Source organism: Phymastichus coffea, unplaced genomic scaffold, assembly GCF_024137745.1.
Source record: "Phymastichus coffea isolate CEN01 unplaced genomic scaffold, Cenicafe_Pcof_1.1 PCOF00001, whole genome shotgun sequence".
NCBI classification, from domain to species: domain Eukaryota; kingdom Metazoa; phylum Arthropoda; class Insecta; order Hymenoptera; family Eulophidae; genus Phymastichus; species Phymastichus coffea.
In genome coordinates this window covers 3,186,171-3,200,660 of record NW_026706812.1, presented here as the reverse complement: position 1 = coordinate 3,200,660, position 14,490 = coordinate 3,186,171, and the positions used below count along the sequence as shown (strand labels likewise).

The 14,490-nt window shown below is 32.9% G+C and overlaps 1 protein-coding gene across 4 annotated transcripts in view; it reads left to right on the top strand.

Moving 5' to 3' along the window:
- The first annotated feature begins 228 nt into the window (after positions 1 to 228).
- The window catches only part of LOC131673191 (islet cell autoantigen 1), a 434,595-nt gene continuing 420,333 nt past the window's right edge, over positions 229 to 14,490 (top strand). For 2 of the 4 annotated variants that reach the window (XR_009302690.1, XM_058951163.1), the window contains exon 1: positions 229 to 367. The gene's annotated coding sequence lies outside the window, so the exon portion shown is untranslated. Of the gene's footprint in view, positions 368 to 4,626; positions 4,788 to 5,472; positions 5,567 to 14,490 lie in introns of those variants that run through there. The other 2 variants (XR_009302693.1, XR_009302694.1) reach the window with 2 other exon arrangements.

Here is a 14,490-nt window from a genome sequence, read left to right as displayed (position 1 = left end):
TTACTCTAATTGAGAGAATTCCCCTTCCATAAAAATTTAAGTTTCCCGCTTTTATATGGCCTGACCTGTTCCCGACGTTACAATAATATGAAAATTAATATTAATAATGTCATATGTAACAGTCATTTTATTTAGTTTTATCATGTTTTATTTTCTTTAATTCGAAATCGCGCCCCCTCAAAGTTTCAATAAATCAGCGCACAAATGGCTGCGTAGTGCATAGTCTTGTTATGTTTGATAGTGTCCGAATTAATATCTCCGTGATAGTGTCAGAAAAATTCTGTGAACACCGTAATCTCTAACTACCTAAATTATATACAGGTTCCAAATCTTCGAACGTCATCAATATTTATTAATAGAATTTAACGTGAGTTTTATTTGAAATTTATTAATAATATATTTCTGGGTACAAACAAACCAAATACTTCTGATTCAAACTGATTAGTGAAAGACGACTTCTTTATTTTCTATAATCTTTTAATTAAAATTTAGAATCTTCATTAAAATAATATAATTTTATTAATCAGAATAACTATGTGCTTTTCATAACACAATACTCATTACAACCAACATGTTTATGATTAATTCAAAATAAATACATTTCAATAGATTACATTATATGGACCTTGCATGTGAATTGTGTTTTTTGAATTGTGTTTGACACCAATCATATCTGTAGTTTTTATTATTCTATAGAATTTCTACATATCTATTTGTATGAATGAACTGCATTATTAAAAAAAAATATACTGTTAGTTTAATTGAAATTGCACAGTATATTGATTTTTAAATTATTACAAGCCCAATGTAGACCATAGAAAATCTTCAAGAAAAGTTTGAGTTATATGTTTTAAAATATTTCATATTACAGTAAATTTTAATAAAAAAAAATTGAAATTTACAGTGCATCTATAGTTTCTTATAATTTAGGATAAACAATGTATTATTGAACAAAGTAATTTTTTTAATAAATCAAAAATTAGAAAGCTTTTCAATAGTATCTTGAAATCAATATTGTTATATTTTCTAATGTGTTTAATATATATTATAATTTAAAATATGATTTTTATTGGAAGAAATAATTTATCAAATTATCTATTTTATATCAAATATAATTTTCATATATGGTTAGTTATTATTTAATAAAAACTAACAAGAGCTGGTACGACTATTTTTATAATCTAGAAGTAAAAAAGTATTCACTCACAAAACATTTTAAATTTGCATATTATATATTAAATTTTTTTTAGTTGAGTATACAAATTTGTGATGAAAAGTTATTGTAATTCATATTATAGATATGTGTAACAAGAATACTTTACTTTTTCTTTACTTTACTGTTTCTAAAGTTTGTAACATTGATTTATAATGAAAATAAACATTTTTTTCACAAATAATTATGAATCTTTTTAAGGAATCCAAATGGTGTTATTAAATATATATCAACTGTGTATAAACTATATGAAAATTATAATGCATCGATCTAAATACAAAACTTTTGATAATACCTGTCAATGTCTTTCTTACTTTGCGATATCACTGTATCATCAAGATAACTATTCAATATAATACTAAACAACTATTTAAAATAATAATAAAATATACTTATAGGATACCGAGATAATGCTAAATGTATCTACAATAACTTTACTCATGCTTTGAAACTCAATAGAGTAAATATAGTAAACAAAGTAAATATCCTGCATTTCTAAACATTGGCCATTGTTATTGATTTTTACATTTTTAAAAAAATTTTCTTTGCATCCGACTTTATAAATATCAATAATAATGATAGAATCCAACTATAATATCTTTGTCCCAGATTTTTACCAATGCACAGAAACTTGAAAATCCTAATTATAGTGTAAATATCGCTTATTTCTTGGTTGTTATTATTAATTCGTACAATCTTTTTATAACCAATTTTTTATTGAATAGTTTTTGTGGCATGCAACATGGTAAAGACAAAGATGATGCTACAATGCACCTACAATTTTTGCTGGTGCTTGAAAACTCTAAAATTCCGAGGATAGATAATATAAGTACGAGGTTATAAGTTTAGCCTTATTCTTGATATTTTTTTGTTCATTTGACGATTCTTTCAATGACTTGATTTTCACGTAAAATTGAGAATATTAAACAAAAAATTGATACATACTAACTGTATATTTAATATTTTTAAAATAAAATAGCATTACAATATCTTTTCAACACTCCGTGCGTGAGCACTTAACTTTAACCGTGCTCAAGTAATCAAGCATGTAGTCTGATCAATAGAAAAAATTAGAGACAAAAATTCAAATATGAAAAAACTCGACGGAAATATGTTAGAAATATTGTAAATAAATGCCCTCTGGATCGTGTAATTCGAGATTTTGCATTAGTTTTTGTTTATGAGGTCAAAATTTGCAAAAAAGTCGAAAATGGCCATTTTTAAGATATCAAATATATATTATATAAATTTATATTGTTGAATTTACTTTTTACTGTTAAGAGAAACTCTTAAAATTCTGTAAAAAATGATCTCTCGCGTGATTGAGTATGTGTTTGAAGTTCGCAACTTGCGTTCCGATGAAACCAGAGCGCTCGGCGTATTAAGGTCGGCTTCGACTTCGTCATTATTTCACAGAGTTTTTCGCTTTTAACAATGGCACAGAAATCTATTCTTGATATTAGTATTGAAAAAAAAAACAAATTTAATGCATATTTAACTACAAAAAAAAAAAAAATTAGTAATAATAATAATAATTTTATTCCAGATAAATATACATTAATAGTTTACTTCACCACATCATATAATACAACCTCATGAAATCAACCGTCCTAATTTCGTACATAGATATCCGCGAATAATATAAATATTATTCTTTGGTCCACAGTACTTTATTTAAATAGTCTTCTTCCTCTTCTTTCCTAACTTTTCTTCTCTCCTCTAATTTCCCTAGTTCCCTGCCTTGACCTGCAGACTATAAGTCTTTCAATTTGAACCTCCTATCCTCTTTCATTTATTTCTTATTCTCAAATTTCTTGTTTCTTTCTATTATCTTCTCGAAAGCCCTTGCATATTAACTCGTACCATGATCTATCCTTCCCTCAAGCACTTTTCCCAATTTTCTTATCAATTCTTCTCCCCTGCTCTCCCCTTTTCAGTCGTCCACAGCCATTACCCATTCTTTACTTATAATCTTCTTCGCCGCCTCGCATATTCATATGTGTTGTAGGTCCTCTTCTTCGTTTTCACATACTCTGCATGTTTGATTGATGTAACCTTTGTTTCCTTCCTTTCTTATGCTCCCACACCTTATTCTTGCCCATTCCTCTATCATATGGTCCTCACTCCACATTCCCTCCAGTAATTCTCCCTTCCTATTGATTTTTTCCATTTCTTGTAGTGCTGCCAATATTTCGATTCGTCTATCTTTTTCCATCTTACTTGTATGTCTTCTTTTGCTCTTATTTTTAAGGTTCTTTCTGTGGTTTCCATAAGTTGTTCTTTCTCTAATCCATTTTCCATTAATATTTTTAGCTTACCATTTCATGCCTTCTTAGCTGATTCCAACCATTCCCTTCCCCATCTTGTAGGATTGTTATTCCTTATCCCTCTCATTTCCTCTTTTAAACATATTTTCGGAAGTCTTTTGTCATCCATTTCAGCGATCTTCCCTATGTAATTTATATCCATATATAATCTGGTGCGTTCATATTGATACCTAGTGTCATCTTGACTACTTTTGCTTGATTTTTTTCCATTTCTTCTTGCGGTGTCCATTGTATTGAGTATTGCTCTTTTCATTAAACCCCATATACTATTTGTCCATGCCCTCTGCGCTTTTTGCTTCTTTATCTTTATATGCGTTCCGTATCCACTCTTCGTAGTAAACCAAGATCTTAAATATTTATATTCCTCTACTACTTCCAGTCTCTCTCCTTTATAATTCTATTTTGCATCTCTCCTTAACCTTCTTCCCCGTTTATCGCCATCACCTCGGACGAAATTTTTTTTGTCCACCGAATCGAAGGCTCTCTTGAAGTCAATGAATCCCAAATGTATGTTCCCTCTTTCTCTCTTGGTTTTATTCTCTATTATACTGTTTAAAGTGAAAATATAATCTTTCGTTCCTCTTTCCATCCTAATTCCTGCCTGACTCTCTCCTAATATACATTCATCTTCTATTCAGGATCTAAGTCTGTCATTTATAATTCCTGCAAAAATCTTGTAACTCACATCTAACAGTGATACCACTTTATAATGTAAAACTCTCAGCTATATTTTCCTCGCCACTTTGTAAATTAAAAAAATGCGGGCTTTTTTTCATTCCTCTGGTAACATTTCAGTGATCTATATCTCGTTCAATGTCTCTGGTAATTCTGCCAGCCAACCTTCCGTCATATTATTGTAGAACTCTCCTGGAATTCCGTCCTGTCTCGCTGCTTTTCCTTTTTTAATACCCTTTATAGCCGTCTCCACCTCTCCTCTAATTATCACTTTATTCATAACGCTCTGGTCGTTCCAGGGCCTCTTTTCTTCTTCCTTTCTACTTTCTTCACTTCTTTCTTCTTTCCCTCCCGAGTCCGCTTCTAGCTCCCCTTCTTGGTCCCTCCGTTTCATTCTTTTTTCTTTCTCAGGACTACAATGCTTCAACCAAATGAATTTTGCGATCAAAAATATGTCCAAAAACTGACCTCTTTGGTCGTTAATGGGTTAAGTAACTGAAGATTCACCTACTATGGATACTAGTGCAGCTCCTGAAAATGACCATGAAGTGGAGTACATGGAAACAGAAATGGTATGTTCAGAGACGTACAATTTTAATATAGACGATTTATCATCACCTGCCGTTGACGTCGAACAATCGAACTATTGCTTTATGTCAACAGAAAACGACAATGACTTCAAGCTTGAAGAAAATAGTCAACGTGATTATGTACTAAAACCATTAAATGAATTGAATGATAAATTACATTTAAATAATATACGTTTGACTGATTTGAAAAATCCTCGTATAGTAGAAGACAAAATTAATGCTCTCGTTGATTATTTGAAGCTGCGATTCTAAGGGAATATAAAAATAATGATGAAAAGCATGAAAATAAAGATACCAGTGTGTTAGATTCTAATTTTATCAATGAATTGAAAGAAAAGTATAAAAAAGCTACTACTCTGTTTGAAAAAATTCACATTTTAACAATTCTTCCACTTTCATGAAGTATACGTAAAATTCAAAAATAAATAGGATGCTCTCTTTATATTGCTTCAACCGCTAAAAAACTTCGTGTAAATGAAGGACTTCTATCTTATCTGCCGATGCGAACAAGAAAACATATCATAACTGATAAGACAATAGAAAATGTAACATCATTTTTTTTGCAAGATGATATCAGTCGAATCTGTCCTGGGATGAAAGACTGTAAAAGTGTAAAAACTAATGAGAAACGAGAAAATATTAGAAAAAGTATATTACTCCATAGTCTTAAAGAAGCATACGCACTATTTAAAGAACAGTTTCCAGAAGATAAGATTGGATTCTCTACATTCTGTCAGTATCGACCAAAACAATGCGTTCTAGTAAGTGATTTAAAGGGGTTTCATAATGTTTGTCTTTGTATATATCATCAAAATAATAAGTTAATGTTGGATGGGACTTATAAGTTTTTAAAAGATAATGATACAATTTCGATAAATCAAGAGGAAATTTTTGAACATATACTATGTAATAATCCAACTGAGGCATGTAGCTATAATGCATATTTTGAATGTCCTAGCTTTGGTTTCTTAGCCAATAAATTACTAATTTTTTTCATAAACAATTCAATTAGTAGTATCAAATTCAAACAATGGAAGAATGTGAATGGCAGACATCAATTAATTGATGTCGAGTGAATTAGAGAACAGTATGTCCATGAACTAACAATACAGTTTGTTAATAAATTTGGCGTGTATGATTACGTAACGAAATGTCAACGTGATTTTGTAAGAACAACCATTACGAATTTGGATTTTGCTGAAAATTATATATATCAATTTCAAGATGAAATTCAATCCGCGTATTATACTAAAGATCAAATAACTATACATCTTTTTTCAGTTTACAAAAAAATTAAAGGTAAAGTCGAGCAAAAAAGTTTAGCTGTTATATCTGAAAGTTTAAAACATAATTCATATGCAGTTTTATTATATCAAAGAAAATTAATTGAATTCGTCAAAAATACAGTTCAAAATACGGTAAAAAAAATTATTTATGTTAGTGATGGTGCCGGAAGCCAATATAAAAATAGTATGAATTTTCTAACATTTTTTGCAAGTTGTCATGGTAAAAGTCCGTGTGATGGAATTGGTGGAGGTATACAAAGATTAGCTCGACGAGGAAGCTTGCTCGGTAAAATTATAAGTAATTCTGCAGAATTTTACAAATGGGCGAAGCAAGCTATGCCTAAAATAACGTTTATTTACTGTAGTCAAGAAGAATATGAAATTTTTGAAAGTAGCATGTATAGTCAATTAAAAGATGCTCTTACTGTACAAGGAACACGATCACTGCATGCATTCATTCCAGTTAGTGATGACAATACAACGGCAATTAAAGTACAAAAAACTTCATACTCTTCTGAATTTGAAATAAGACGCATAATTTCAAGGGTTAGAACAAATTACTTGTAAATAACTTGATTTTCTCAACGATTTCTAATGTAAAAAATGACAAGGAACACGATGGTGCAAAAATTAAAAAAAAAATCGTTTTCTGAGATATCGTCGATTTTTTGAAAAAATTGTTTATAACAATGACATAAATAAATGATTTGGTATTTTACTATTTACATTTTAAAAGTGAAACTCTTTCAGCGTCTTTTAAAAAAAGAATCATGTCCATATCTTTATTAGTCTCCGAGAAATCGAATTAATAAATAAAAGTCCAATATTATTTCAACAGTTGATAAGTCGGCCCCTTATCAGTATTTTGATCTAAAACTCTGCACAGATGTTGACATCTGTATTAGTCTACCAACTTTGAACAAAATTGGTGATTTGATGTTTTAAACGGTTTGAAATAGCCAAGAATTACCCACAATATTGGTTGCATTAAATTATCGTATCGTATTGTTAAATATTTTGTCCGTTGACAAATTATGCATGATCTTAACAATTGTTTGATTCGTTTGTGCAATTTCGGCATGAAAAATATTTCTTCAATCATTTTATAAGTTTTAAATGGACCGATATGTCCGTATACCGTATGTACACTGGACGTTACTTAATTCGCGACGCGGAAAATTTAAAATTGGAAATAAGCTACGTCGTTTGAGCACCACTGTACCCGACCGAGGTTAGATCACAGTTTTTACTTATGAAGATGCAAGGTTTATACTTCAAGTATAAATGGCTATTCACGAGTTTTGGTTGGCAAGAATTAAGACAAATTTGGCGCATAGATTAAAAGAGAAGCAGCAGACAGTGCAGGGCAGCAAAGGACCAAAGAAGAATTCAACAGTCAGATAAGTATCATTAATTTACATTATTACAAAGTTTCCAAATAAGATAAATTTACTTTGTGTAATTTTGCAGGTCTCGAACGGAGAGAGTATTTAGAAACTATAGAGCACTTGGTACCAGCAATTCCTGGCAACAGATCGAATTTCTGATTAAGACTAATCAGAGTCATTCAAGAAAGCCTAGCCATATATCAAGAAAGTGTCAGTGGTAGTAGCAGAGAGAGAAGCAAATAATGCAGAAGATAATGAAGAAGAAGAATGTCAATTCATGCGCGATTGCATCAATTATTTCAACTTGGTTATTATTATATCCTTCTGCCTCACTTTTAAAAGGCATAGAACGCAATTCTTTTGATAAAGAAAGTGATTTTCGCCTGTCAACCATGATTCTTAGATATATATTTAATTGAGCGACTTTAAAATATAAAATAAAAATGTTATTTAATTCGGAAACCATACACGTCTCGCACCAAATTTAAATAGTGAATATTCTATTTGCTCTTCAATATCTTCGAATTTTTTCTCAACACGCTTAAACAAATACGAGGTGTGTTCAAAAAATACCCTGAATTTTTAAATTTCGCGGGTTTGGAGAGTGCGATTGTCAAAATTTTTTTTTATTGTGTTGGTATACATGCCCCTGAAGTATGATAAAATTTTTAGCTATATTCACTGTTTACTTTGTCTGCGGTAGTCGCTAAGGTTTGACGTGTTTTTATGAGCTCGGCGATTTTCGTTTTTTAAAAGAAATGGGTCAAAGAATTTGTATTAAATTTTGCGTAAAAAATGAAATAAAGTATAACAAAGTGTGTGAAATGTTACAAAAAGCTTATGGTGAGTCTGCTATGAAAAAAACAAGTGTTTACGAGTGGTATAAGCGTTTCCAAGATGGCCGCGAAGACGTTGAAGATGACGAACGCTCCGGTCGACCCAGCACGTCAACAATCGATGAAAATGTGAAAAAAGTGGAAAAAAAGGTTCTGAATGATCGCCGAATAACAATTAGAGAAGTTGCTGATGAAGTTGGCATATCAATTGGCTCATGTTATAACATTTTTTCAAATGTTTTGGGGATGAAACGGGTGGCAGCGAAATTCATTCCAAAACTGCTGAACTTTGATCAAAAAAACAATCGCATGAACATCGCTCAGGAGCTGTTAAACGACGTCAACGACGATCCAAGTTTGCTTGAAAGGGTCATAACTGGTGATGAAATATGGGTGTATGGTTATGATGTCGAAACCAAAGTACAATCGTCCACCTGGAAGCATTCAACGTCACCAAGAGCGAAAAAAGCACGTCAAGTTCGATCAAATGTGAAGGTTTTGCTTACAGTTTTCTTTGACTGCAGGGGCGTGGTGCATCATGAGTTCTTATCACAAAGTCGTACGGTTAATAAGGAGTATTACCTCGAAGTTATGCGACGTTTGCGTGAAGCAATCCGAAAAAACGCCCCGATTTATGGAAAAACAATTCATGGCTTTTGCATCCCGATAACGCACCTGCTCACTCGTCGTTGCTTGTTCATAATTTTTTGGCCAAAAACAATACCGTAGTCGTGCCCCAACCTCCATATTCACCAGATATAGCTCCGTGTGACTTTTTCCTGTTCCCAAAGTTTAAGAGACCCATGAAAGGACGGCGTTTTTCCTCGATTGAAGAAATAAAGGCCGAATCGCTGAGAATGATCAAGGAGATACCAAAAAGTGAATATCAAGAGTGCTTCGAAGATTGGAAAAAACGCTGGCATAAGTGTATTATATCTGGGGGGATTATTTTGAAGGGAACCACATTGATATAAACGAAAAAATAAATATTTTTTTGGAAAAACGATAATTCCGGGTACTTTTTGAACATACCTCGTATACTATGTCCTTTTGTAACTTCGCATTATCGCGCTTCCAATTTTTTGTTTCCTCATTGCAATTGTTCGTTTGATTTTGCGTTATCGCTAATTCCAATTACAACTCACGAATTTTATTACTCTGTTCCCTTACCGTATAAATCAAAGTGTTTATTTTCCAGTTTTCATCTACATTTATACGACGATTTAACCGTGATACACTTTGCGCGATGAATTCGGCTGTCGTTTGTCTAGTTATTTATATACTTTTTAAATGCCTGTGTTTTCACAAATTGAAATCCCCGGTCGGTTTGCACTTTGCCTTGTTTACGTATTATCTCCGTCATTGATATATCAACACGTCGCGTCAATACGCAAATTAGCCATTACTCCGTGCTAGAGTCTAGGTTTTTGTTTTGATACTCTTTTGTTTTTACTAAATTATCTTGTACCTTAAATAAGAAAACAAAAGGCTTCAAACAATACTGAATGCAATTTTACCGCCAAACTTATTTCTTAAACAATATCAAATTATACAACGTATCCGGAAAAATAATATTTACAATAATCCTTAATATTTTATCTTAATGTAATATTACATCCGCAATGAGCTATGCTTCGGGTCCCTGTTCGGGCGCCAATTTGTGACTTATTATTGGTAAGTCAGGGTTGTTTCAGACCCGAATTTCTTGCGAATTCAATGTAATGGACCAGGACAATTAATTGGATTTCCGTCAAGCAAATGAACAGCTTTGTCGTTTACGTCGGGAATTTCCAAATAATTAGATTTTAGGTAAATTATGTGTTTTTTATTATTGTGTTCGTACGTATTACCGGTTAGAGTAGTGTATCGGAGCACAATATTCTAACTGCCTCCACTTTGGCACAATGGGATAGGATTTATTATGATTATTCAAACGTGATTCTTCTCGTTTAAAGACGAAGTTCAATCGCACTTTAGCAGAGATTGTCACGTCAATTTGCTGGGATGGCCAAAGCAAGAGGGCCCCACCAAGCTCGTCCGCTCTTATATATCCTATCTTCGCGTGCGATTGTTATTTACATTTTTCCCTAAGCGTATTATTAATCTGCGAATTAAGGCGGGTCGTTGCACTCTTAATCCTATGTTTGTGTTATCGAGTTCGGTGAAGGGTATGTTACAAAATAGAAAGAATTATATCATCATAGAATATTATGGAGATCAAGTGTAATACCACATAAATTGTTATTAATAGTTTTATGAAATCATTTATCAAATTCTATAAATATATATGTGAAAGGGAAAGAGACAAAACAATGGCTTTAAAATATACTATCTGAAAAGTAAGTTTTAGTAATGTGTGTTTGAATATTTAGTTTATGTATATAATTCTTAATTACATTTTTTATTTACAAAAAAATTTTAGATCTTGAAAGTGATATGAGATATCCATGTAGAGAAGTATAGAAAAAGTGCGGATGAGACATTGAGCTCTGTTTTTCAATATAAGCTTTGACGCTCACCCTAACAAGCATATCCCCTCCATATACATCTCAAGCTAGAAAAAGATGCCAAGCCAACATATAGCTTAGCGAGTACCCTACCAACTTCTATAAGATTCTACATTAACAATCTCCACAGGAGGAACCTACCTTGGCAGTCGATATATTAAAATTAATCATTTTTACATTTACTATTAAGGGAATGATGATGGTTCGCAACTAGGTCAGAAAAGGACACTAATATGTCGTCGGGAGTCATCACGCACTGTGACCATTAACGACACGTGCGTAGCGCGCGCTCGCGCATACGCAAATCCCTATGTTTGTTTCCATCCACCTAAACCCCCCGCGAAGTGGCTTGAAAAATACATTAATTATCTACTGTGCAGTAAATTCAAATTGGATGATGTAGCTAAAATTGGACCATCTCTCATGAAAGAAACTCCCATCGTGTCAGATCCTGTATTAACAAAAGAAAATGGAACTGGCGTTCCGATAAACACATTTACTTAAACGTTATGGATCCGCAATCCATCTGGTTGATTGATCTTAAAAGTTGATTTTTTCAAGTACCTATAGATCCAAATGATGTCCATAAAACAGTATTTTCGGGCCTACGAAGCCACTTCCAATATAACCGAATGGACATGGGTTTGGAAAATGTACCTAAAATATTTCAATGCATTATGGATTTGATACTCACTAACCTCCAAAGTCACAAACTCTACGTTGACTTGGACGATGTAGTAGCATTTACTCAGGCACTTCAGTAATACAAGATGCGATTTAGGTTATTTAGATCTCACAATTGAGTCTAAAAAATACCAAATGTTGCAGAGGCAAGCCTCTATACTCGGATATATAATCGACAGCGGCATTATTAAACATCATCTTAAGAAAATCGAAGTCATTGGTGATTATCCAACACCCACGAATGAGAAGAAAGTAAAATTATTACTATGGCCAATTGGATATTATCGCAAGTTAATCAATGGATATACAAAGATTGCTAGATAATTTTCTCGGTTACCATCGCAATCGCAAATATTTAAATGGAGCGAAGAACAGCAAAAATATCAGCTGCACGATATCTTGTACAGCGAGCCACTGTTGATCGTTGTATCGGACTTGCTTTTTATTGTTACAACGGATGACTCGGGTAATGCCTTAGAAGACTACCAAGGAAAATACCCTAACCCGATTTCACCATTTTCAATGATTTTTTGATACATTGTAGTATAAAAAACAATTAGAGATACATATTTTTTATGTGGCAACATTCATTTTAAAGGCGTGTCATTCACGCCTAAAATTTACCCTTGAAAGTCCATTTTTTTATCATATTTCGTCTTCTGACAAATAGTTTTCAATAATACTAAGTGGAAAAATTTTTTGTTGAGTAGTCAAAGATTCGAGGTATATACGTAAGGCAAGGGGTTCCAACTTTTATTTTATATTCAATAAATTATATTTTTTATGCTTCTTTTCATTATAAAAATCATAATTTGAGCTCAGAAAAAGAAAAACGTTTCCGTTTACTCCATCGATTACACAGGTTCTCAAACAAAAGTATACGTGCGGTCAGAAAACTTGAACATTATATTTTTATGGTAGCTAAATCCAAATGCGAGGTCCATTTTACTCACTTAAAGTCAAAGTCAAGTCCGGTGAAAGTCAGAAAATCTACTACCAGTAAAATATACAAATATGTTTATTGCAACGGTAGTCGATTCGATAAATCGATCCGTTCGCGATTCGTGCACTAGCGATGTTAGTTTGAACGACTAAGAGAGAGACGGGGCGCGCCAGAGTTTGAATAATCAGTTAAGCCTCAGCTGCTTTTAAGAGAGTGCCGCCAATTTAGTTTGCATAGTGTATTGCCGTTTTGCTAACAGTTCTTTCCTGGATTTTTTGGATTTGTATGAGTGAAAGCTAGCAGCATCACAGCAGCAGCAACAGAGTAACAGCAGATATTACGAGGGAGGCAGCGCAGCTGATATTCAAGGAGCATCGACCGTTGATTCTCATCAACAATTACGGCTATTCACCGTAATTGCACCGCAGGGTAGGTGCACATGCACATTTCGAAAAACCTGTGAGTGTGAGTACGGTAAAGAGACGTTTGCGAGAGAAAGGACTTTTTGGTCGAGTTGCCGTTAAGAAGCCACTTCTACGATGTGTAAATAAAAAGAAACGCTTACAGTGGGCAAAAAGTCATAAAAATTGGACTATTTCTGATTGGAAAAATGTTCTGTGGTCTGACGAGTCAAAATTTGAAATTTTTGGAAGTAGAAAGAGAATGTATGTAAGAAGACGGGTTGGTGAGAAATATAATAGTGATTGTTTAGTTCCAAGTATGAAGCATGGTGCTGGTTCAGTTATGGTATGGGGCTGTTTTGCTGGATCAAAAGTAGGTGATATTGTGAAAATTGATGGAATCTTAAAGAAAGAAAGTTACAAAAACATTCTACAAAGGCACGCTGTAACATCAGAAATTCGACTAGTGGGAGCACAATTTGTGTTTCACCAAGATAACGATCTAAAACATACATCCAAATTATATAAAAGTATCTCTCAAATTTAGAAAAGAAAAAAAAATTCAAAGTTATGCAATGACCAGCCCAGTCGACTGATTTGAATCCCATCGAACTGCTATGAGAAGAGCTCGATCGAGCAGTGAGAAAATCTTGCCCAAGCTCTGCAACTAATTTATGGGAAATTTTACAAAGAGAATGAAAGAATCTCCAAGAAACTACATTGGACAAACTGGTCGCAAGGATGCCAAGAATATGCAAAGCTGTTATCAAGCATAAAGGAGGGCACTATGATGAAAAAAAAGTTTAATTTGTGTGATACAAGTTCTAGTTATTGTAAGTTTATGTTTGTTAATAACAAAGTGACTATTGTTACGTATTATTGTTATAAGACGATGCATTTATTTATTCTAATTTTATTTATTTCGAATGATATTTAGCAAAAAATTTGGTTCATCGTCCTATCGCATTTGGTTACTTTTGTTTATTTTTTGTTATCTATTTTCTGTTGTCTATTTCTATATTATGACATTCTACTAAAAACACGCTAGAATCAAATCCAGAGTGAAATAGCAGATAATCTACAAGTTTTAGACTAAATGAAACTTACGTAAAGTTATTATTTCAAATAAATAACTTTTCAGATTAAGCATGTACGAGGGTCGTTTGAAAAGTCCGTGCAAAAATAGAAACTGCTTGATTATTTTTAATAAATCTTTTTTATTTTTCAACATAGTCTCCGTTTAGGCTTATACACTTCATCCAACGCTGCTCTAGTTTGTTAATCCCTTCCAAATAATAGGATTTGTCCAAGTCTGTAAAATAGGCATTCATTTCTGCAATCACCTCCTCGTTTGAATAAAATCTTTTCCCCGCCAGCCATTTTTTCATATTAGGAAACAAATAGTAGTCCGACGGAGCCAAGTCTGGAGGATAGGGGGGATGTGAACGAGTTGGAACCCTATCTTCATCAGTTTTGCGGCACCAACTGCTGAGGCGTGAGCTGGCGCATTGTCGTGGTGGAAGAGGACTTTTTTGTGGGCTAATCGCGGACGTTTCTCTAGCAACTCGGTTTTCAAACGATCCAATAACGATGAATAATATTCGCCTGTAATGGTTTTACCCTTTTTCAGATAGTCGATG